The sequence below is a fragment of the Lepidochelys kempii genome, chromosome 3 (assembly GCF_965140285.1).
Source record: "Lepidochelys kempii isolate rLepKem1 chromosome 3, rLepKem1.hap1, whole genome shotgun sequence".
NCBI lineage: Eukaryota > Metazoa > Chordata > Testudines > Cheloniidae > Lepidochelys > Lepidochelys kempii.
In genome coordinates, this window is record NC_136382.1 from 60608936 (window position 1) to 60630928 (window position 21993).

At 45.0% G+C, this 21993-nt stretch overlaps 1 protein-coding gene across 6 annotated transcripts in view; it reads right to left on the reverse strand.

The window, feature by feature from the left end:
• Positions 1 to 21993, reverse strand: part of FILIP1 (filamin A interacting protein 1) — a 168688-nt gene that overhangs the window by 69095 nt on the left and 77600 nt on the right. The gene's annotated exons all lie outside the window — the stretch shown is intronic.

Below are 21993 nucleotides of genomic sequence, written 5' to 3' on the forward strand. Positions count from 1 at the left end.
TGCTGTTTTGTTTTAAGGTATAGTGAAAAAGTATATAATTAAAATAAATTTTAGGACACAGGCCATTTTCAGATAGCAAGCCAAAATAGTCCTGTTGGGAAAGAGCTGGGTTGCCTGGGGCCACATACTTGGTTTTAAAAAAAGAAAAAGAAAAAAGAACTGAGGCAGATTCTCCACTGTGAAGTACTTTTGTTGAAGTACTTCTTGGCTATGTCTTCACTACAAAGGTTCACTGCCAGCTTACAGCCACCAACATTCCTATATCACAAGAGCATGTGCACATTTGGCTGCTTTTGTTCTTGCCGCACATCGTCGCCACTTGTGGTTGTGTCAGCGGAAAATGTAGTGCACTGTGCGTGGACGTCCCAGTCTCTTCCGCACCACTGTCCGATGCAATGCTCGTGGGACATTTTGCAGTGCATTTTGGGATGCCAGCATAGTGCTCAGATTTATGGGAGCTCCCCCATAATTCCATCCCATAATTTTCATGCCATTTTTAAAAATTCCTACAGTTCCTCATGCCACTTTTCTGTCTATTATGTCACTAAAAGAAACATGAATCCTGAACAGCTCAGAGGAATTTTCAAGTCTGTTTTAGAAACTCAGGGCACATTGAATTTGTGGAACTTCCGCTACCAGCTGTAGTGCTGCAATGAAGATAAGACAATTGAGGAGGGGTAATGCATAATGTAGACAGTGAATTAAAACTGAGGGTGTTGCAGGCATTTGCTGACCAGCTCCACACAGTAGAGTGGTGCTTCTACGCTGGAGAAAGGAGCACTGAATGGTGGGACCACACTGTGATGCAGATTTGGGGTGACCAACTGTGGCTGCAGAACTTCTGGAGGCAGATGGCCACACTCCTGGATCTGTGTGTTGAGCTCTCCTCAGCCCTCTAGCACAGAGACGTTAGAATGAGAGCTGCTTTGGCAGCGGAAAAGCGGGTGGCAATTGCACTCTGGAAGCTGGCAACTCTGGTTGGTAGGTAGTCACTTTGGTGTTGGAAAACCCAGTAGAGTGGTTGTCAGAAAGGTGTCCAAGGCCATAAGTATCTCTTGATATGCAGACATGTGAGTCTGGACAATGTGCAGAAAATAGATGAGGGATTTGAAGCTTCCTGAACTATAGTGGGACAATAGATGGCACACATATCCCAGTTCTGGCAAACAGAGACTCTATCATCCCAACTGGTGGGTATTTTCTTTTATGTTTCTTGTTTGTTTAAGGACACAATGTTACTTAATATAAAACACATGCGAGGGCACAAGCACAAGGAAGGGATTTCAGATTGGAAGTAAACTTGCATATAAAATCACAGACTGCAGTCTCTAGCGGTTTTTGGTGGAATAAATGGGGTTTTCTGGCACTAGAAAACCATTTCTCAACTCCATTCCCCTTGTCATTGCGGTAAGTGGGAACATTCAGAGATATGAGACAATCAGATATTACAACAATTTCTAGTCAATCAAGATTTTATTTTAAAGTTTGAGATTATTTAGACAAGAGGTTGAGAATCACTGTGAGGAACTTAGAAAAATGGATGAGTTTTCACTTTTAGAAAATCACTTTACCTTTTAAATTCACTCATAACTTAAAATTGTTTGATATGAAAACTCCAAACCAATTTTATATGCTGTTCAGATTGTATGTTCTTTAAAGCTGGTACCATATCGAATCTTCCTTTATGCTGTACAGTGCCTACCATGTTACTGATGCACTAGCAGTAGTTTTCAAGGTGAACTAGCACAAAAGTTACTTTTACCTAGTTAGAGTAGAAAGGTTTTTAGTTACTAGCAGTTTTTGTTTCACCTGGGAGCCATGTGAGGGGCTCTGTGTGTGAACTTTTGATAGGAGGCTTGTGAATGTTACAAACTCAGTTCCACCTAATCTGAATTTAAGGCCTAAATTTACAAAATAAATAAAATAAATTAAGCCATTGCATTTGGGTGCCTCCATTTTTCAGTGCCCAACCTGAGAATCCTTATACCTGTTTTTCATACTATAAGAATAAAGGGCTACCCAGAAAAATCAGAGACAATACAATTTGAAACTGATAAAATGAAATAATTTTTACACAACCTACAGCTAGCACATAGAACTCATTGCCACAAGATATTAAATCCAAGATCTTACAGGAGTAAAAAAAGAACTGGACTTTTATATGGATAATAAGAACGTCCACAGTTACATTAGAAAGGATAAAAGTATAAGGGATATATGCCCTCATGCTTGAGAGCCTAAGCCAAGCACTAGCTTCTCTGTAATTAGGCAGAAAATGCCTGTTTTCTGGCTTTTCCGTTATTGTCCATTGTGAATATTGTTATATCTTCTTCCTCTGAAGCATTGGTTCTGGCCTCTATCAGAGAGGCTAGTGGACTAGATGAATCACTGGTCTGATCTAGTATGGTAATACCTATATTCTTAATAACTAGGGACCATATTGTTGAAATTCACATATGCAGTTGGTAAGGGTTTTCAACTCGAAGGCAGAGAGTGACCAGGGCCAGGGTCAGAGCCAGGAAGCTATGGAATTTTAACTCTGGATTTCCTGAGTTTCCAGTGTTTAGGGTTTTTTATATAACATAGAATCATAGAATATTACGGTTGGAAGAGAACTCAGGAGGTCATCTTGTCCAATCCCCTGCTCAAAGCAGGACCAACACCAATTAAATAATCCCAGCCAGGGCTTTGTCAAACCAGGCCTTAAAAACCTCTAAGGATGGAGATTCTACCACTTCCCTAGGTAATCCATTCTAGTTCTTCACCACTCTCCTAGTGAAATAGTGTTTCCTAATATTCATCCTAGACCTCCCCGACTGCAACTTGAGACCATTGCTTCTTGTTCAGTCATCTGCTACCACTGAGAACAGCCTAGCTCCATCCTCTTTGGAACCCCTCTTCAGGTAGTTGAAGGCTGCTATCAAATCCCCCCTCACTCTTCTCTTCTGCAGACTAAATAACCCCAGTTCCCTCAGCTTCTCCTCGTAAGTCATGTGCCCCAGCCCCCTAATAATGTTTGTTGCCTTCTGCTGGACTCTCTCCAATTTTTCCACATCCCTTCTGTGGTGGGGGGACCAAAACTGGACACAATACTCCAGGTGTGGCCTCACCAGTGTCTAACAGAGGGGAATAATCACTTCCCTCGATCTGCTAGCAATGCTGCTACTAATACAGCCCAATATGCCGTTAGCCTTCTTGGCAACAAGGGCACACTGCTGTCTCATATCCAGCTTCTCGTCCACTGTAATCCCCATGTCCTTTTCTGCAGAACTACTGCTTAGCCAGTCGGTCCTCAGCCTGTAGCGGTGCATTGGATTCTTCCTTCCTAAGTACAGGACTCTGCACTTGTCCGTGTTGAACCTCATCAGAATTCTTTTGGCCCAATCCTCCAATTTGTCTAGGTCACTCTAGACCCTGTCCCTACCCTCCAGAGTATTTACCTCTCCCCCATTATAGTATCATCTGTGAACTTGCTGAGGGTGCAATTAATCCCATCATCCAGATCATTAATAAAGATGTTGAACAAAACTGACCCCAGAACCGACCCCTAGGGCACTCCGCTTGATACTGGCTGCCAACTAGACATCGAACCATTGATCATTGAGCCTGACAATCTAGCCAGCTTTCTATCCACCTTATCGTCCATTCATCCAATCCATACTTCTTTAACTTGCTGGCAAGAATACTGTGGGAGACTGTATCAGAAGCTTTGCTAAAGTCAAGATACATCACATCCACCACTTTCCCCATATCCACAGAGCCAGTTATTTCATCATAGAAGGCATCTATTAATATTGTGTTAAAGGACAATATTTCTCATCCTTGACAATCACATTCTTTGGTTGGGAATTTGAGTTTGGGATTACAAAGGAGCCCGAGGGAGTAGTTTCAATGGGATTTCAGTGCCTGACAAATTAAACTCTGCTGAAAAGTTAACCCTTGATATTTCTCCCCCACTTAGCATATAGAGGCTAATCTGGTTGAAAGAGCTGGGTAACTGGTAACAGGTTCTGGAAGAAGGGGGTTTGGGCTGAGTGTGATCTGTCATGTTATCTGTTTTGATATCTCAGTGTGATCTCCGGTGTCAGCTCAGCACTGAGGACTCATTTATGCCTTCTTCCTAATTCTTCCTGAGACTTGATGGGAGAACAGTAGGATGCATTCCCCCGCAAAGTGAGTCAGAAATCATGTGGCTCTCTGATCTAAAGCCTCTGAGAATAGCTGTTTAGTGAGCTGTTGAGGATTTAATTTGAAAAAGAAAGCTGTCTGTGAAGCTGAAGATTACAAAGGGTGAAAGACCATGTCTGACTTCATCATGGGAGGATACAACTCCATTCTAGCCTACATCTTGGAGTCCCTTTCTTATCACTTCCCTTCATTCTACCAACACTGCCAGCCTCACTCCCCTTCATGCCCTCTTCCCACTTCTAGCTTTATGCCTTCATCCATGCTATTACCAGTGGTTGGAATAACCTTTCAATCACATCTTCTCCTCATTCAAATCCTTTAATAAAGGCACACTTATTCTGTAAGACCTTAACACTAATATTCGTCAAGTGCCTTCTCTATCCCAACACATTATAAGAAGAAGAGAGGAATGGGAGCAGAATAAGAGGAGAAAAACATTCCCCAAATTATAAACTAACACTGCCCCTCTCCTCTGGTCACCCAACATATCTTCTTCTTTACCACTGATGTGGCTTTGATATTGTTTCTTGTCCCAAACTGACCTTAGTTAGTGCTTTACAAATAATAAATAGCATCACAGATGTTTTAATTTTGTATAAAATACTCTTGGCCTGATTCTCATTCTGATTCTCACCACAAAGTTCCATTTACATCACTCTGGCCTTAAAGTTGGTATAAATTACACGGTAAATAAGGGCTTTGTGAAAAGGAGTCAGGCTGAGAACATTTTATGCAAAAGAGGCAGTTACTCCTCTGTGCAGTAACTGATGTTCTTTGAGATGAGTGTCCCTGTGGGTGCTCCATTCCCGGTGCTGATGTGTCCATGCACTTTCGCTCGGAGATTTGTACACCAGTACCCGCATGGGTCTGCCTCATGCGCCGCTGGTGCCTTAACAGCGTGTGCGCGGCCATGACTCCTCAGTTCCTTCTCTACAAAGGAGACCGCCCCAAACTCCAAAGTAGAGGGGAGGAGTGTGGGTAGTGGAGCACCCACAGGGACACTCATCTCAAAGAACATCAGTTGCTACACAGGTGAGTAACCTCCTCTTCGAGAGAGAGATGTCCCTGTGTGTGCTCCACTCCAGGTGACTGAATAGCAGTATCTCTAGGATGGTAGGGACTTCAGATCTGGTAAGAAAGCTGTAGACAGCACAGCTCAGGCCATTTGAGTGTCAGTCAAGGGTCCCCGAGTAAAGGCATAATGTTTGGCAAAGGTGTGCTTCAAAGCCCAAGTCGCAGCCTTGCAGGGGAATGTTATGTAGGAATGCAACAGATGTTGACACAGATCTGGTAGAGTGTTCCTTAATAGAGGTTGGAGGATGTATCTTCTTTAGTTGGTAGCATAAACAGATGCACTCCAATATGCAGTTGGATATTCTCTGAGTGGATAATGATTTGCCCTTAGATCGCTCTGCGACTGAGATACAAAGTTTAGGGGAAGCCCTGAACAAACTAATCCTATCCAAATAAAAGGACAAAGTTCTGAGCACATCAAGTGTGTGCATTGCTGCTTCGAAAGAGTTCACATGCGGTTTAGGAAAGAAGGTTGGTAGATGGATGGGTTCATTAAGGTGGAAGGATGAATATACCTTCAGGAGAAATTTTGGATGCATTCGGAGCATGACTTTATCCTTAAAATAGATAGTATACGGTGGGTCAGCCATGAGAGCTCCAAGTTCTACATGTCTGGCGGATGTAATTGCCACTGAGAATGCAGCTTTCATAGAGAGGTGTAGTAGAGAGCAGGATGCTAACAGTTCAAAGGGCTTTTGCATCAAACATGTGAGGACCAAGTGGAGGTCCCATGGCTGAGTGGGTGGTCTGATGGGGGACAGGGTCTGGATGCCTTTGAGGAATCTTTTCGTGGGGTAGGCAAAGATAGCGGTGTCACCGATGTTCCGGTGAAATGCTGTGATTGCTGCCAGATGTACCTTTATGGAGCTAAAGGAGAGCCCAGATTGTTGGAGCTCCGGAAGGTAGTTCAGCACGACTGGAAGAGGTGCGGAAGTAGGAGCGATTTGCCTGGCAGAACACCATGCCGTGAACCTAGACCACTTATTGATATAGGTGGTATGTGTAGATTGTGTCCTGTTGTGTAATAGTACAGTTTGCACCTGCTTGGAGCAGCCTCGTTCTTCGTAGGAGAACCATTGAAGAGCCATGCCTTGTCGTGGAGCATTGCTATGTTTGGGTGGTGTAGATGGCCCGTGAGTTGGGACAATAAAACAGAAGCAATGTTGTCGGTCATGATCCTGATCTTTTGTTTCTTGATGAGTGGGAGAAAGTGGAGGCAGGCGTTGTGGACCACTCACAGCTCTAGAAGATTTATACGTAGTAAGTTATCTGTAGGGGACCATAATCCTTGAGTGGTATGGTGACCCATGTGTGAACCCCAACCAGTGAGGATTGCATCTGTAGCGATTATAATAGAAGGGGATTCCTGTAAAAATGGGACCCTGGAACAGAGATTGTGTGGTCAAGTCCACCATATGAGTAAGTCCTTGATCTTGATAGGCATGATGAGAAGTTTGCATAGTCTGTGTACATTTGGTTTGTAGACTGTGGCTAGCCAACCTTATAGGCATCGCAAGTACAAGCATGAGTTCTTGACCACAAAAGTGCATGCAGCCATGTGGCCTAGAAGTTGTAGGCAATTGTGAGCCGTGACCTGTGGGCTGTTCCGCAGTTTGGTGACCTGATTCTTTATGTTGATGAATCTCTCAGTTGGAAGACACACTATGCTACTTGTGGAGTTGAGGTGTGCACCTAGGAACTCCAGACATTGAGTAGGGATTAATGTGGATTTGTTTTTGTTTATTTGCAGGCCAAGTCCCTGAAAGCAGTCGATGGTCATCTGTGTGGTTCGGATGACTTCCTTGCGGGTTTGCAGCTTCAGGGGGCAAGGGAAGGGAAGGGAAGATTATTATTCCTTTTTTCCTCAGTTGTGTGGTAACCCCGTGAGGATCTTGGAGAAGATGCAGAGTGCTGTTGAGAGACTAAAGGGTAGGACCTGTATTGGTAGAGGTTTGTTCCCAGAACAAATATGAGAAAACGTCTTTGGGCAGGGTGTATAGATACGTGAAAATAAGCATCCTACAGGTTGAGGGCTGAAAAACAATCTCCCTGATCCAATGCTGGAATAATGGTCATTAGGGTAACCATTTTGAATTTTTGCATTTTGACGAACATGTTGAGTTGCCTGAGGTCGAGAATGGGTCACCATCCCCCACTTTTCTTTTGCGTCAAAAAATAGTGGGAGTATTTTTCCCTGTGCTGATTGGGTACCCTCTCCACTGCTCCTGTTTGCAGAGGATGTTGTACCTCTTGGTGGAGCAAGTGGTCATGAGAGGGGTCCCTGAAGAGGGACAGAGAATGGGGGTGAGGGGTGTATGGACAGAAAAGGGATGGTATAGCCCAATCGGATAACCTCTAGGGCTCATCTGCCCATAATGATGGCTCACCAGTTGTCATTCAATGGGGGCAAACGGTGACCAAAGGGATGAATAATTAGTGTGAGTGCTGGAGTGGGTGGGAGGTCTTCTATGCCCTCAACCAAGGCTTCAAATCTGCTTGTTAGGTGAAGGAGGTTGGGATGCTGCTGATGGCGGGGGACGGGGGGCGGCGGTGTTGAGGACTAGGTCTCTGGTGTCGATGCTGTTGCTGATTGTATGGCTGTTGGTGTCTTTGTTGTGTGTACGCCGGGTATCGTGGGCGTTGGTAAGGCAGATACGTATACTGTCTCCTTCTAGAGGCCTGTGTATGGATGCCCAGAGATCTCAGTATAGCCTTGGAATCTTTCATGGTGTTCAGCACCTCTTTGGTCTTTGCTGCAAATAATTTCTCACCATCAAAGGGGAGATCCTCCATGGTGTTCTTTATCTCACGTGGGAAAGAGAAAGAGTTGAACCATAAAGCCTAGCGCATAACAACAGCCATCGTGGTGGACCTGGCTGTGGTGTCCGCAGCATCAAGGGCAGCCTGGAGTGCCATGTGGGAAATTATTTGCCCTTCAGAGACCACTGCCTTAAATTGCTGTCTCTTTTCTTCTGGAATATCATTAATAAATTCCATGAATTTTCCGTAATTTTTATGGTCATATTTGGCTAGGAGGGCAGCATAGTTTGCCACCCTGAATTGCAGTGTAGAGGATGCATAAACCTTGTGGTCAAATAAATCCATTCTTTTACTGTCCGTGTCAGAAGGAGTGGACTGGAAATGCTGCTGCTTGTTTCTTTGGTTCACCACTTCGACTACCAGTGAGTTTGGAGCTGGATGTCTGAAAAGAAACTCTGAGCCCTTGGAGGGAACATAGTATTTCTGATCTGCCCTCTTGCAGGTTGCGGGTACAGTGGCTGGAGTTTGCAGATATTCTTGGCTGGGTCCATGATAGCTCCATTGATCAGAGGACAATCTTGGAGGAGGTCGCAGGTTACAAGACATCTGTCAGTTCATGTTGAGTCACTGACACCTCCTCCATAGTGATCTTGAGTTCACTAGCCACCCTTTTAAATAGTTCTTGAAAGTAGGTGAAATCATCTGCCATTGTCAGTGGGTGGTGGCATAATAGCCTCAGCAGGTGCGGAAATGGATTTTTATTATTTGGAGAGGTATCGGGTGGCACCTCTTCTGTATGCACCACTGCAGGTTCCTCCTGTATCTCCAACAAAGAGGTGTGCGGAGGAGATTCGGTGAGTTTGCAGTTTGGTCTCCAAGCCCACTAAGTCTTTAGCCTCTCCAATCAGACTGCTGGCAAAGCTGCACTTTAGTGCTCATTGAGGTGGTATGTTTTGGGATAGGACACTTGTCCACTGCAAGCTGGACTGAATGAGTCAAACTTGTTTCACATAAATCACCAAAGAGCCATTAGATTATATCAGTTTTCAGTCATTACCAAAATGGGCTGGATTGGAGTCAAACCAATGAGTCATTGGTGAAAGTAAAGCTCATACCAAGCCCCTGAGCCAATCAGTTTCTTAACTTCTTTCTTCAATTCTGGCTCTGCATAACTTGCCTTCCTGCTAACTGGCTCCACATCTTCTCAGAGCTACCTGCCTATCAGTAATAATCTGCTGCCTAAAACAGTAATTAGTTTAGAATTTGCTGATCAAAGAGCTTCTTTATTTCAGTAACATAATGAGAATTCCCCAAGCTATTAGGAAGGAGTGTGGTGTAAAGTTAAGGGCAAATGATATCATTCATAAGCAATGCTTTCAGGAAACCATTAGAAGTTCATCTGGTATTTTTCACTTTCAAAAAACTACCTTTCTAATCACCATGGCACACTGGAACGATTACACAAGTAAAAGCACCATATAATACAGGATCAAAGTTTACAAAGTCATATTTTATTTCTGATTAATGGCATGACAGTAGCTGTGAAATCATGGATAGGAGGACATTTTTTATTACTTGTGCTGTTATTTTACACCTGCAGTTTATTAATAGTGCAACAGCTGCTGCGTACAGGAACAGAAACTAGATAAGGTCACAGGTTCCTTATGCAGTGTGGTGATCCTACCAGTAGCTAATTTCCTAAATTCCAATAGACTTTGCAAGCTTTTCACATAGTGCTAATAAAGACCAAGAGCAAGGCCTCATATTACACTCCTCTCAAGGAAATCAGGTGGCTGTTCTCAACCTGGTCTCAGCTGTATCTGAGGCATGCTGGGTGATATGTCACTGCAGAGACTGAAGGGACCTTTTGTTTCTGGAAATTCCAGTTAGACAGTTCAGGTTATGCATGTGTACAGTAAGGGTTCATCTAGATAAAATTAATGCAGATGACTTCTTCAGGCAGCTGTAGCCCTATTGTGTCTCAGAGCACATTATAAGCAAACACGGATATCAGTGTAACATTCCTAACAAAAGTCCAAATACTTAGATTTTGTAACTCTCCTTCTCGTTAGATTCTTAATAGATAGACTAATTTAAATTTTTTTTAAAATCTTCCTACATTTTGTGTTAAAATAAGAAAAAAATAGAATGAAGAAATAAAAATTGGCCACTCCCAAGACATTAAATTGAGGCTCCTTTGAATCATATAATACTAAATTGTCCCTTTAGGGTCCTTCCATTAATATCCTACCTCCTCAAAGTATCCCTATGTACTCTTACAACGACTTTGTCACAGGGTAGCTGGGCTTTGTCCTTAGAGACTAAACAATTTATTTGAGCATAAGCTTTCGTGAGCTACAGCTCACTTCATCAGATGCATTCAGTGGAAAATACAGTGAGGAGATTTATATACACACAGAACATGAAAAAATGGGTGTTATACACACTGTAAGCAGAGTGATTACTTAAGATGAGCTATTACCAGCAGGATAGCGGGGGGGGGGAGGGAGGGGGGGGAGGAAGAAAACCTTTTGTAGTGATAATCAAGGTGGGCCATTTCCAGCAGTTATTCAAGTTATTCCAGTCTCTATTCAAGCCTAAGTTAATTGTATCCAGTTTCATCGGAATGAAGTGAGCTGTAGCTCACGAAAGCTCATGCTCAAATAAACTGGTTAGTCTCTAAGGTGCCACAAGTACTCCTTTTCTTTTTGCGAATACAGACTAACACGGCTGCTACTCTGAAATCTGATATGAAAATAAACCTCCTTGAGTGAGGCTGGGCATAGCAGCCTGCTTTGGATCCGGGGACAAGCGGTGGCCCTGGTAACAGACAAGCTGGGCATGTGTTGTTGGGATCAAACGTTTACTGAGCGCAAGATCCATTGCACAAAGCTGGAAGCTTGGATCCTGTCACTGAGCACCATTGCACATTGCTTTTTTTTTTTGGTCAAACCCTTGAGAAATAGCTGTGGGAAAATGAAACTGAATCGTGTTATCCCTGTCCACAGCGTCTGTAACTTTTACCTTCCATTATGACACAGTCAGCGTGATATCAACTATCAACTGCATATTGCTGCGAGTCTCTTCCAATGATAATACAGAAAGTCCTATTAAAATCAGTGTGTGGGGGGAGACATACGTTGGGCCAACCCGTCCCCACTGTAAACACTACTGAAGTGACGCCAGTGGAGCCACATCAGAGATTAATCTGGCCTCTTACAGTTTAAAAAAAAAAAAAAAAGTCCAAGCTACAGATGGCAGTGCTACGGAGAAGTACTGAGCAATATATTACTTCTTACAGAAAGCTTCGAAACAGATCAAATGAGCACTAGCAGGCATCTGTCTGTTATTTCCTGCCCACACAGCTTTGTTCTGCTTTATTGCCAGAGAGCTCCATAGATGATGTCACTTTTCTCTGAAGAGAACAGGCCACCAGAGCCTTTCACTGACATAATTAATTATCTGTAGTCTGGGCTAGGGCCAGCAAATTCCCATGGCAAGGCCCCTAGAAGTATTAACTCCACACTGCTTGATGCTTTCTGACTTTTAAAAGGCTGCAGTATAATTTCTTGTCTGTTGACATTGAAAAGGAGCTCTACTCTGTACTATCAAATAATGGGTAGGTTGCTGCAACATACAGATTTACAGTTTCATGATCTTTGGCAGTGGAGAAGCAAACTCAAAAGGTCACTGTAGATTATGTACACAAATCAAAGCATGTTGGGATATGTCTTACATGCTTCAGGAATGCATCACAATGACTAAACCCGCTGTTTTGGGGTTTGCTATATCCAGCCACATAAATGATATCTTAGCCGCAGTTAACCATATAAAATATTGTGCACATGACTTGAACCCAGCAACAAGTACAGACCACCAAACTGAACGCACTAGCTAACAAGAAGAATGCTTTTCAAACAACCTGTAGATTGTACATAGGGAATAACCATCCATAGTCACACAAAAAAGACTCTTATCCACATTTCAAGATTTCTCTGGGGTTCTGTGTTGCAGTGAACAATTTGTTTGCTGATCTCATTTTTTATTTTATTCTCCTTCCAGCAGACAGTGAGCTAGTCACAGAATTTATTGGAGTTTAAATCTATGCTCTGGTTTGCAGTAAAATCATGGTAGTAGATGATCAAAGTTTATACAAAAAAAGAAAAGGAGTACTTGTGGCACCTTAGAGACTAACCAATTTATTTGAGCAAGAGCTTTCGTGAGCTACAGCTTAAGTGAGCTGTAGCTCACGAAAGCTCATGCTCAAATAAATTGGTTAGTCTCTAAGGTGCCACAAGTACTCCTTTTCTTTTTGCGAAGACAGACTAACATGGCTGTTACTCTGAAAAAAGTTTATACAATTTTCTTCAAGTGATAAAAGGTAACTTTGTTCAAAGCAGACTTTGCCAATAGTTAGTAACTTTGAATGCATAGTTTTTAAGGCTAGATGGGTCTGTTATGATCATCTAGTCTGACCTCCTGTATATCACATCCCATAGAATCTCATGCAGGAATTTCTGCATCAAGCCCATAACTTCTGGCTAAAGTAAAACATACCTTTTTGCAAGATGCCCAATCTTGATTTAATAACATGATGTGGTAGATTTGGCAGCACTTGCTTTGGTAAATTGTTCCAATGCCTAACTACCTTTACTTATAAAATGTGTTTTAATTCCAATCTGAATTTTTAGCATCAGCTTCCAACCACATGCTCTTGTTATGGCATTGTCTATTAGATCAGTGGTCCCCAAACTGTGGGGCACGCCCCTCTTGGCAAGCATGGAGGAAAGTCTGGGGGGGAGGCACGGGGGGGCCTAGGCCAGCCCCCATGGGGGGTGGGGAGGGAGTGCCACCGAGCCCTACTTTGGCCCCAGCCGCCAGCACCCAGCTGCACTCCTGGCCCCCACTCCCGGCCACAGCCCCCGCCCCCGCTCCCAGTTGTGACTCAGCCCCCACTCCTGACCGTGCCTTGGCTCCTGCTTCTGGCCGCAGCTCAGCCGCCAGCCCTGGCCCTGGCTTGGCCCTCAGCCCCCAGCTGCAGCTGTGGCCCTGGCTCCACTCCCGGCCACCCCTCCTGGCCACAGCTAGGCCACCAGCCATGGCCTTGGCTCGGCCCTCGGTTCCCAGCCTGGGGGCGGGGAGGGTGTAGATGCATTCAATTACTGGTAAGGGGGGGACACAAGAGGAAAAGTATGGACACCACTTCATTAGATTAAAGAGCCCCCTACAGTCAAATCTCTTCCCTGTGCTACTATTTGTAGATGGCGCTCAAATCACATCTTAACCTTCTCTTTGATAAGCTAAATAGACCGAATCTCTTAAGTATCTCTCTATAAGGCAGGTATCCCAGCCCTTGAATCATTCTCATAGCTCTTTTCTGAACCCTTTACAATTTTTCAACATCCACTCAATGCCCTCCTCAACAGCCAACCTCTTAAAAGAAAATTAGTTTCCCCTGAACAAGAACTGGGGATCACGCTTTCTCACTGGTATTAATGTCTTCATAGTCAGCAACACTTCAAGGGAGGATCTTGAAATCACAAAAACCTGTAGGTAACCATTTTACTGCATCTAATTCTGTTTTACATGATTTTACACCACTCTAGCAGTGTAAACACCATTCAAGTGGGAGTAAATTATACCCATTTTAAGGCCTTTTTACACTGCTATACTGGAGTCATGTAGAACAGACTTAGTGTGAATGAGACTCAGGCCTGTTATTTCATGACTAGCTGGTACCTACTTAAAAAAGGAAGAAAAAGGTTGGTGGAATTGTGATATTGGGGGAGAGCCTCCTCTGTTCCTCCTCTCATTCCCCTCTTATCCCAGGTGTTCTTGTGGTCCACACTCTGGATTGGGATCAAGAGATCTGGGTTCTGCTTGTGGTCTGCCACAGACTTCTTTTAAGACCTTGGCACAAATCATTTAATCTCTCTGTGCTTCAATTCCCAGTCTGTATAATGGGGATGATAATACTTCCTGCCCTCCTGGGGATATTATGAGGCTTAATTTAGTGAATACATTATTGTGGGTTGAGTGAAATATCACTGAAGCGGGCGGGTGAAACTACCACCCTTCATTTAAGAGAGCTGTAAGAAAGTTTAGCTCCTTTACAGCAGCCCCCCATCAGCCAGGAAATAGAATTATGTGGGTGGAGGGCTACATTTGATATTGTTTTGGATAAGAGTGTGCATGTGTATGGATGTGAGGCAAGCTGAGAGAAGCAGAAACAACCAGAAAAAGAAAGCCACACACAGCCAGTTCAAGCAAAATGTAGTGCTGGCCAAAAGAGGTTTGGGGCTCCCACGACTGTGAGTCACCTTGTTACCCCTGCCGCCAGCATAAGGGAGTCTTGCCTGTATGTCTGTTCCTTAACAGCACCAGCCTTTCAGCCACTCCCCTCTGGGCTATACCAGCCCCATCTTTGCCTTGCAAGTGAACAAGAGGTGCACCCCAGTCCCAGAGTTCCTTTGAATTGTACCCCTGTGATATCCAGCCTCTGAGGCTGGTTACTCCAGAAATACCAGATCCTCTGCCCCCAAGGGAGCAGTGTACACCAGTTTACCAGTGTATACCAGTTTACCTTAAACCATTGCTCCTGTAAAATACAGAGCACTTGTAAGCACTTATAATAACACAAAAGAAGGCTTATTTAAGAAAGAATAGTGATTCTACTAGAAATAAGAGAGTGTGCTAGAAACAAATGGCTACAATACAAAACAAAATCATGAAACGTGAAGCTGAGTTTACACTTAATAGTTACCTTTTATTTCTAATAAAGTTCAGTCTGTTGCAGAGCTGGCTGGCTTCACAAGAATCAGGATCCAATTTTTCATGAGAACATCTCCACTCCCCAAGATGCCTCCTCATTGAAAGGCTCCAGAGGACCTTTCCCCACTCTGTGTTACACTGAAACAATCTTTTGTCTCTATTCACAGGCAGGATGAATCCCTGTCTTGTTGTAATGTTCCTTTTTTTACCTTAAAGTGATTTCAATTGTTTGCAGTTGCCTCTGATGGTTTTCCATTGAAACTCTTGGTACTGAGCAAAGCTAAACAATTGAGGCTGGCATTGGATAGCCAGCTGAATAGGATGGGGTGACAACTTCCTCCTGCTTGAATGGGCCATCACTGATATATATTATCCCCTGGGGACTCATTGCTACTCCAAGTCCATAAGTACACTTTCAATATAAATACATTATTCCTTAAATATTACCCATGCATATGTCTCATAATTAAGGCTAAGATTGCTTCATGATTATTTTTAGTAAAAGTCACGGACAGGTCACGGGCAATAAACAAAATTTCACAGAAGCCGTGACCTGTCCGTGACTTTTGCTGCTGAGGCTCCATGGTTTCTCCTGCCACTGTGGTGGCTGGGAATTGTGGGGTTCCCCCTCTGCCCACAGCAGCTGGAAGCTGCAGGGCATCCCCCCTCCACCCATGGCAGCTGGAAGCAGCAGAGTGACCATATTTCCCAAATAGAAAACGGGACACCCCCAGCCACTCGCCCAAGGCATCTCCTCCCTCTCCCCTGCATGAGGCTGTCACCCATCCCTGGAACCCTGAGGAGGGCCACCTCAGGAATCTCTCACCTGTCACTGGAACCTTGCAGGGGCCCCCTGTCACGGCTGTCATCTGTGGCTGGAACCCTGCCAGGGCCCCACTGGCTACCAGCTCCAGAGTCCCACAGCCATTGGGGCTGAAGCAGAGAACTGTTACAGAGATCTCTGGAAGTCATGGAATCCGTGACTTCCATGACCTCTGTGATGTAAATGTAGCCTTACTCATAATGACTATGAATCTTGACAAGTTACAAGCTTTCTGTAGATACCTTACATGCTACTCTGTATGGATAAATAGCCTGTAAGACATGTTTAGTGTAGTGAGTTTGTCAGGTCTGAGGTGAGAGCTATTTGCAAAGAACAGGAGACCCTTTCCCAAGGGGTCTCTCTCACAACTATCTCCTGTTGATTGGTTCCTCCTGTGTTCAGGGAAACAGGACTTCGTACATTCTTTGTAAATAAACAAGATTACATCAAAGATACCTGACTCCACATACATTACATAAAGATACCTGACTCCACCAATCTCTCCTTCTAGCTGGAACAACCTGCAATACTCTGGATTTTTAGCTGGCTTCTTGAGCCAAAATGGGATAGCACAATGTACGGTCAGGGCCAAAAAGGGCTAATAAAATGTAACACTCTCAGATACTATGGATATAAATACCACAGAAAAGCCTATAAACATTGTAATCAGCTCATTGATAAGTGGTGCCATTGTCACCTCAGTGTAATCTCTCCTCCATTACCCTTCTTTTAAATTCATTTTCATACTGCAGCCCAGTTGGGAATGAGTAGGGAACACAATGACAAAAATACAAACATACCTTGCATATCATTATAGTGTTTGCCTAGAGAGTACACCATGATTAAGCTTGCGGGGGGTGCAGCAGGAGGAGACAAGGGGCACTCTGATGCCTCAGTGCCCCAGCAGTCAAGATGATGAACTGCAGATGAAACCCTGCTGCCTCCCTGTGTAAGGTCTCAGCTTAACCCAGAGCATGATACACACAAACACAAATGTGTGCTAGTAGGTGGTGTTGGTAATAAACTGTATACAGAACTCTGCCTTGTCCAAGTGTTTCCTTGGCTTCTAACACACGGGGTTTCAGTGCTCTGTATGCCAATGATGAACATTCATTTACTGATGATTGACCTAGCTGCCGTAAAACTAGGACTGCATTACAGAAGATACTTGCCAGCTTAACCAACCATTTAAAACTATTTTAATGGAAGTCATCTAAAAAATCTGGTCCTACCAACATATGCCCCAATAGCATATGAAATTTAACACACTTAATATCTCACTATAATTTACCTTTTCAGCCTTCAAGGCAATAGTTTTCCATTATAAACCTGAACTCTTCACTTTGTCTCTTTCAGACACAGAAGGAACAGATGATTATAAATTAAGAACTATACATGTTTGGTCTAAGGGCACTCTATTTTTGTTGTTGTTGAGGGGGGAGATGGGTCTGTTAGGAAATTATACTAAATTCTCTGAAAAAAAAGAATCTATCATTTCCAGGACTCAGAAATATTTCATTTGCAAACCTCAGTGGGTGTATTTAGAGGAAGGCATCCCTTGGACAGTCTATCAATGATTCTTCATTTTGGATGATAGTCTGGCATTGCTGTCTCTTGTATGCAGACCATTAAAATAAATCAATCAGACTCAACTTTTTTTTTGAACATCATGCAGAATCTTGAGGTCAAAGCCAGTAAGTTATGGAAGATGTGGCAAGACCCAGGGGCATGAGAATAGCCAACAATTCTCTGAGTGAAAATGTTACATTTCTCTAATCTAAAGCAACCAATAGGTGGAGCCTGTAACCCTAGATACAAGCCACTTTCTCAGAGTTCAGGTTTCCCAAAGTATGGTTTGAAAGCTTATATTTGCTGTTATTAAAATGCATTTTTGGAAGGAAAAATATTAGTTTTGATTTCAAGAGATTATCTGCTCCTCAGCTGATGATCAGGAGACACAAACTTAATAAAAAAGAAAAGGAGTACTTGTGGTACCTTAGAGACTAACAAATGCATCCGATGAAGTGAGCTGTAGCTCACGAAAGCTTATGCTCAAATAAATTTGTTAGTCTCTAAGGTGCCACAAGTCCTCCTTTTCTCTTTGCGAATACAAAGCAACACGGCTGCTACTCTGAAACTTAATAAATACACTATTAGGACAGTAAAGCCAATAAAACCAAACTCAGAGCCACAAACTCGAACATTAACTAATGACTGATGACTCAGTACTGGCCTGCAATGTGACCTGTGATACATACGTTCACCGCAAGTTTGCTTCAAGAATCCCAGATAGTTTAGAGCTGGAGCGACTATAAAACTGCCGTGTATTACAGGAGTGTCTGAAGTCTCCTCAGTAAAGAATGTGTCTTCAGTGAAGTACATAGGAAATTATACAAGCAATTCCCATGGTTGTTAATACACAATTCCCTATTAACTGAAGGAAAAAAGGAAAAAGGAAAAAATATCTTCTGATGTCAGCTGATCAAAAAACCTTTTATCCATTAACTTCAAAAGGTTATAATGAAAGAAAAGGCAATTAAAGAATGTGGATCATAATCAGCTCCCCTGGAACTTGTAAGAATGTGTTTAGTGTTTAGACTCTATAAAATGCTTGTAAGTTGCTGCATGCAATAATCTGATTTGTAAAATGTCTGTATTCCATACTATAATATGTAAATTTTGCTTTATAACTGTAAAAATGCCTGTTCTGATCTTGTGAACCTAGACAGGAAAAGTGGTTCTCCCACCCACCCAGAAGAAATATCAAGACTAAGTGGACCATTGTGGAACATTACAACGAAAAGGCTGGATAAGGGCCCTCTTCTACCCAGGAAGGTGCTATGTGCGAGACGGCAGGTCCCATCTGTTTGAATTCTGGAAGAGGGAATAAAGACGGCTAACATGAAGATTTTTCATCTCTTTGCTGTTTGGACTCTGACAGGGCTGGAGCTATGAAACAGAAGCAGAGATTCCCAGGGTCAACCTGGATTAGCTCTAAAAAAGACATTCAGTGCTGATACATTACTACATCTCTGTCACCTTTTGGAATCATAGACCGAACTCATTTGTGTATGTATCAGGGGTGGCCAAACTTAGTGACATTCTGAGTCACATATGACAATCTTCAGAAGTTCGAGAGCTGGGGCATACCTGCCAGGGCTTGGGGCTTCAGCCCTGCGGAAGGCACCTGCCTGGGCTTGGGGCTTCAGCTGCTTTTGCTGCTGCCTCTCCCCAAGGAGCTAAAGCAGAGACCCCTCCCTGCAGCTCCCAGCTGTTTGCCACTGCCTCTTCACTCAGAGCTAACACCTGGGAGCTGAAGAGAGGAAGTGTGCCTAGGGGTGTGTGACTCTGTGAGCTGTTGGGAGGGCCGAGCATTTAAATTGTGCCTCCCCCCACTCTTACAGGCAGCCGTCGTCTCTAGTGGAAGTCCCTTGCCCCACCATCCCACTGCAGGGCAGAAGCTCTGAGCTCCGCCCCACAGTCTGGTAGGTGGAGAATGGTGGGTTTGGAGGGCTCTGGGAGCTGTACTTTAACAGCAAAAGAGCCACATATGGCTCACGAGCCGCAGTTTGGCCACCCCTGGTATATATGTTGCCTGCTTTCACCTGTAAATAACCCTCTCATTTCTTTTTCCTAGTTAATAAATCCTTAATTAGCTACCATTGTTGTCTTTGGTGTGAGATATATTGTACAAATTGATCTTGGGTAAGTGACTGATCTCTTGGGACTGTGCACAACATGAATATTTTGTGATTTTTGGTGTAAATGACCATTTATCACTAAGTCCAGCTTGCCTGGGTAACCAGATAGACTGAAGTGCCCAAGGGGACTGTCTGTGACTCCATGATCAGACTGTTACAGTGACTCAGGAGTTCACCTGTGTTACTGGGTTGGTGAAATCTAATGATAGAACATACCACCAGTTTGGGGTGCCTACCCAGCTTCTGACAATCTGCTCTGAAATTGGCACTCTCAGTTGTGAGCCATTCCAGCCAGCATTAAAAGGTGCTCTTAGCCCTCCCTCAAGTCTAGTCTAGAAGATCCCATGCAGCTGATATCCACCCTGGTTATTCTTTCTCTGTTCTGTTACCAATGCTGAGTTGGCTCAACAGAGTGTGATACAGCGTGGCCAGAAGGCAGCAGGAGAGTGTTGTTTTTTTTTGAAGCAGAAAAGAATTTTATTTGTGTAACACTTACAAAGAATCACCAAAAAGGATAAAGCAAAACTATGCAACAAAACAAAAGCAAACACAAGGTATAACACCGCAGCCTTCAGGAGGGAGAAGTGTTCAGGCTAGCCTGGGCCCAGAGCGGGGCGGCTTCCTCGACACCCATGGTCTTCCACCCCCTCGAGTTACCTAGTGCCACACCCAGTGTCACCAATTATTCCTCTCCTGAGAGTGCCCGACAAGATGGGCATGGCTGCGGGATGGCAGTTCAGGGGTGGGGGTGGGGGGACGTACACCCATGTGTGATAGGACCCCTCCTAGGTGACAGTGATGATGGTATCCACAGCGGCAACGGCTGGGGCTGGGATCTCTCGCTCTTCCCCTCAATCAATCAATCAGGGTCAGACGGAGGGAACCGGACGGGGTCACCGAGCAGAGAACCTCGGACAGCGCCCACTGCTCCTCGAAGGCGTCAAGGGAGTCGGTGGACGCCGCCCAGAGGAACTCCGCCCGGATACGTGAATGTACTGAGGATCGGAAAATGGCCCTATAGTCGCAGGACGCTTCATTGGCCAACCTCCCCTCTCTGGTTTTATAAATGGCTGTTTTAGCTAGGGCTAGGAGGAGGTTAATCAGGAGATCTCGTGATTTTGTGGGGCCACGGATGGGGAGTGTGTAGATAAAAAGGTGAGGGGAAAAGTGGAGCCAAAAGCGTAATAAAATATACATGAGGAGCTGAAAAAGGGGCTGCAGCCTGGCACACTCTAAATATACGTGTGCCAGGGTTTCCCTCACATTGCAAAAAGGGCAAGTATCCGGGATGGGGGTGAACTGTGTCAAAAACACGCCCGTGCTCACAGCTCCGTGAAGGAGCCGCCAACTAATGTCCCCGACGGGCCTCGGGACCAAGGTGGAATACAGGCTGGCCCACCGGGGTTGCTTACCCTCTAAAGGTGGCAGGAGGTCCCGCCACTTTGTATCGGGGTGGGACACCAGGGTGTGGGAGTGAAGGGTGTGAAGGTGAGTGTGTATAGATATTTCCGTGGTGCGATTTGGAAGCTGACCGGCTGCAGTTCATGCAGCCGGCTCGCAGTGAAAGGGTGAGGGGTTTGTTGAGATCTACGGGGTAGGGACCCAACTGAAAGGTCCGGCGGGCCTGGGGTAGAGGGTGGGTGGGGTGCGCCCTTGCGCAGGGCTCGGTTGAGATAAGCCCGAGCAGCGGGCGTCAAGGTGGCCTTCACCTCCTGAAGTACGCGCTTAGGGGTACGAGGTCTGGAGAGCCCCATGCGCCGAGCGAGTGTCAGGGGATCCAGCCAGTCTCCCCGGTCGTAGTCCAGGAGGTCTCCGACTCTCGTGACTTCCGCCAGGACCAAACTCTGGCTCACTGAGGGGGACTCCGCCGCCTGCACACAGAGCTGTGGGTTGTGTAGCAGTGGCTCTGTGAGGAGATCTGTCCCCATGGTGGTCGCCACGGACCTGGTCGTTGAAAACAGTTTCCAGGTCCGGAGGAGGTCCTGGTAGAAGACCGGCAGCCCGGAGAGATCTCGCGGAAAACCTCTCGGATAGAGATAAAAGAACTGCGGGTCGTATCGGAGCCCTTGGAAGCGGCGCAGGAAGGTGTACGCCAGTATGCTCCACGTCTAACTACCTGCACTATAAAGGAGCCTCTGCAGGGCCTGGAGGCGGAAGACACGGACCTGAGTGTGCAGACACTTCAGGTCCTGCCCTCCTTCCTTCAGGGGTAGAGGAAGAACCCCAACAGGGGCCCAGTGTATTCCTGACCAAAAGAACTCTAGAATCAATGTCCGGAGGTTGGTCAGGAAACCCGGGGCCGGGACCAGGGTGTTGAGCCGGTACCAGAGCGTGGACAGGACTAGTTGGTTAAGCACCAGCGCTCTCCCATGAAGGGAGAGACATCGGAGTAGTCCCGTCCATTTCCGGAGCTGCTCTATCACCCCACCTTCTAAATTTTGCCAGTTCTCCGGCGGAGAAGGGTGCGTGGCAGAAAGGTAAACGCCTAGGTAGAGCAGTGGACCCGCGCTCCACCGGATGGTCTGAAGCGCAGGTGGGAGGAAGCTCACCTGCAGCCAATCCCCCACTGCCAAGCCAGAGCTCTTGACCCAGTTGACTCGGGAGGAGGAGGCTGCCGAATAGATGGCCTGGCAAGCCTCCACCCGCGCCAAGTCGCCCGGGTCCTGGACCACGAGG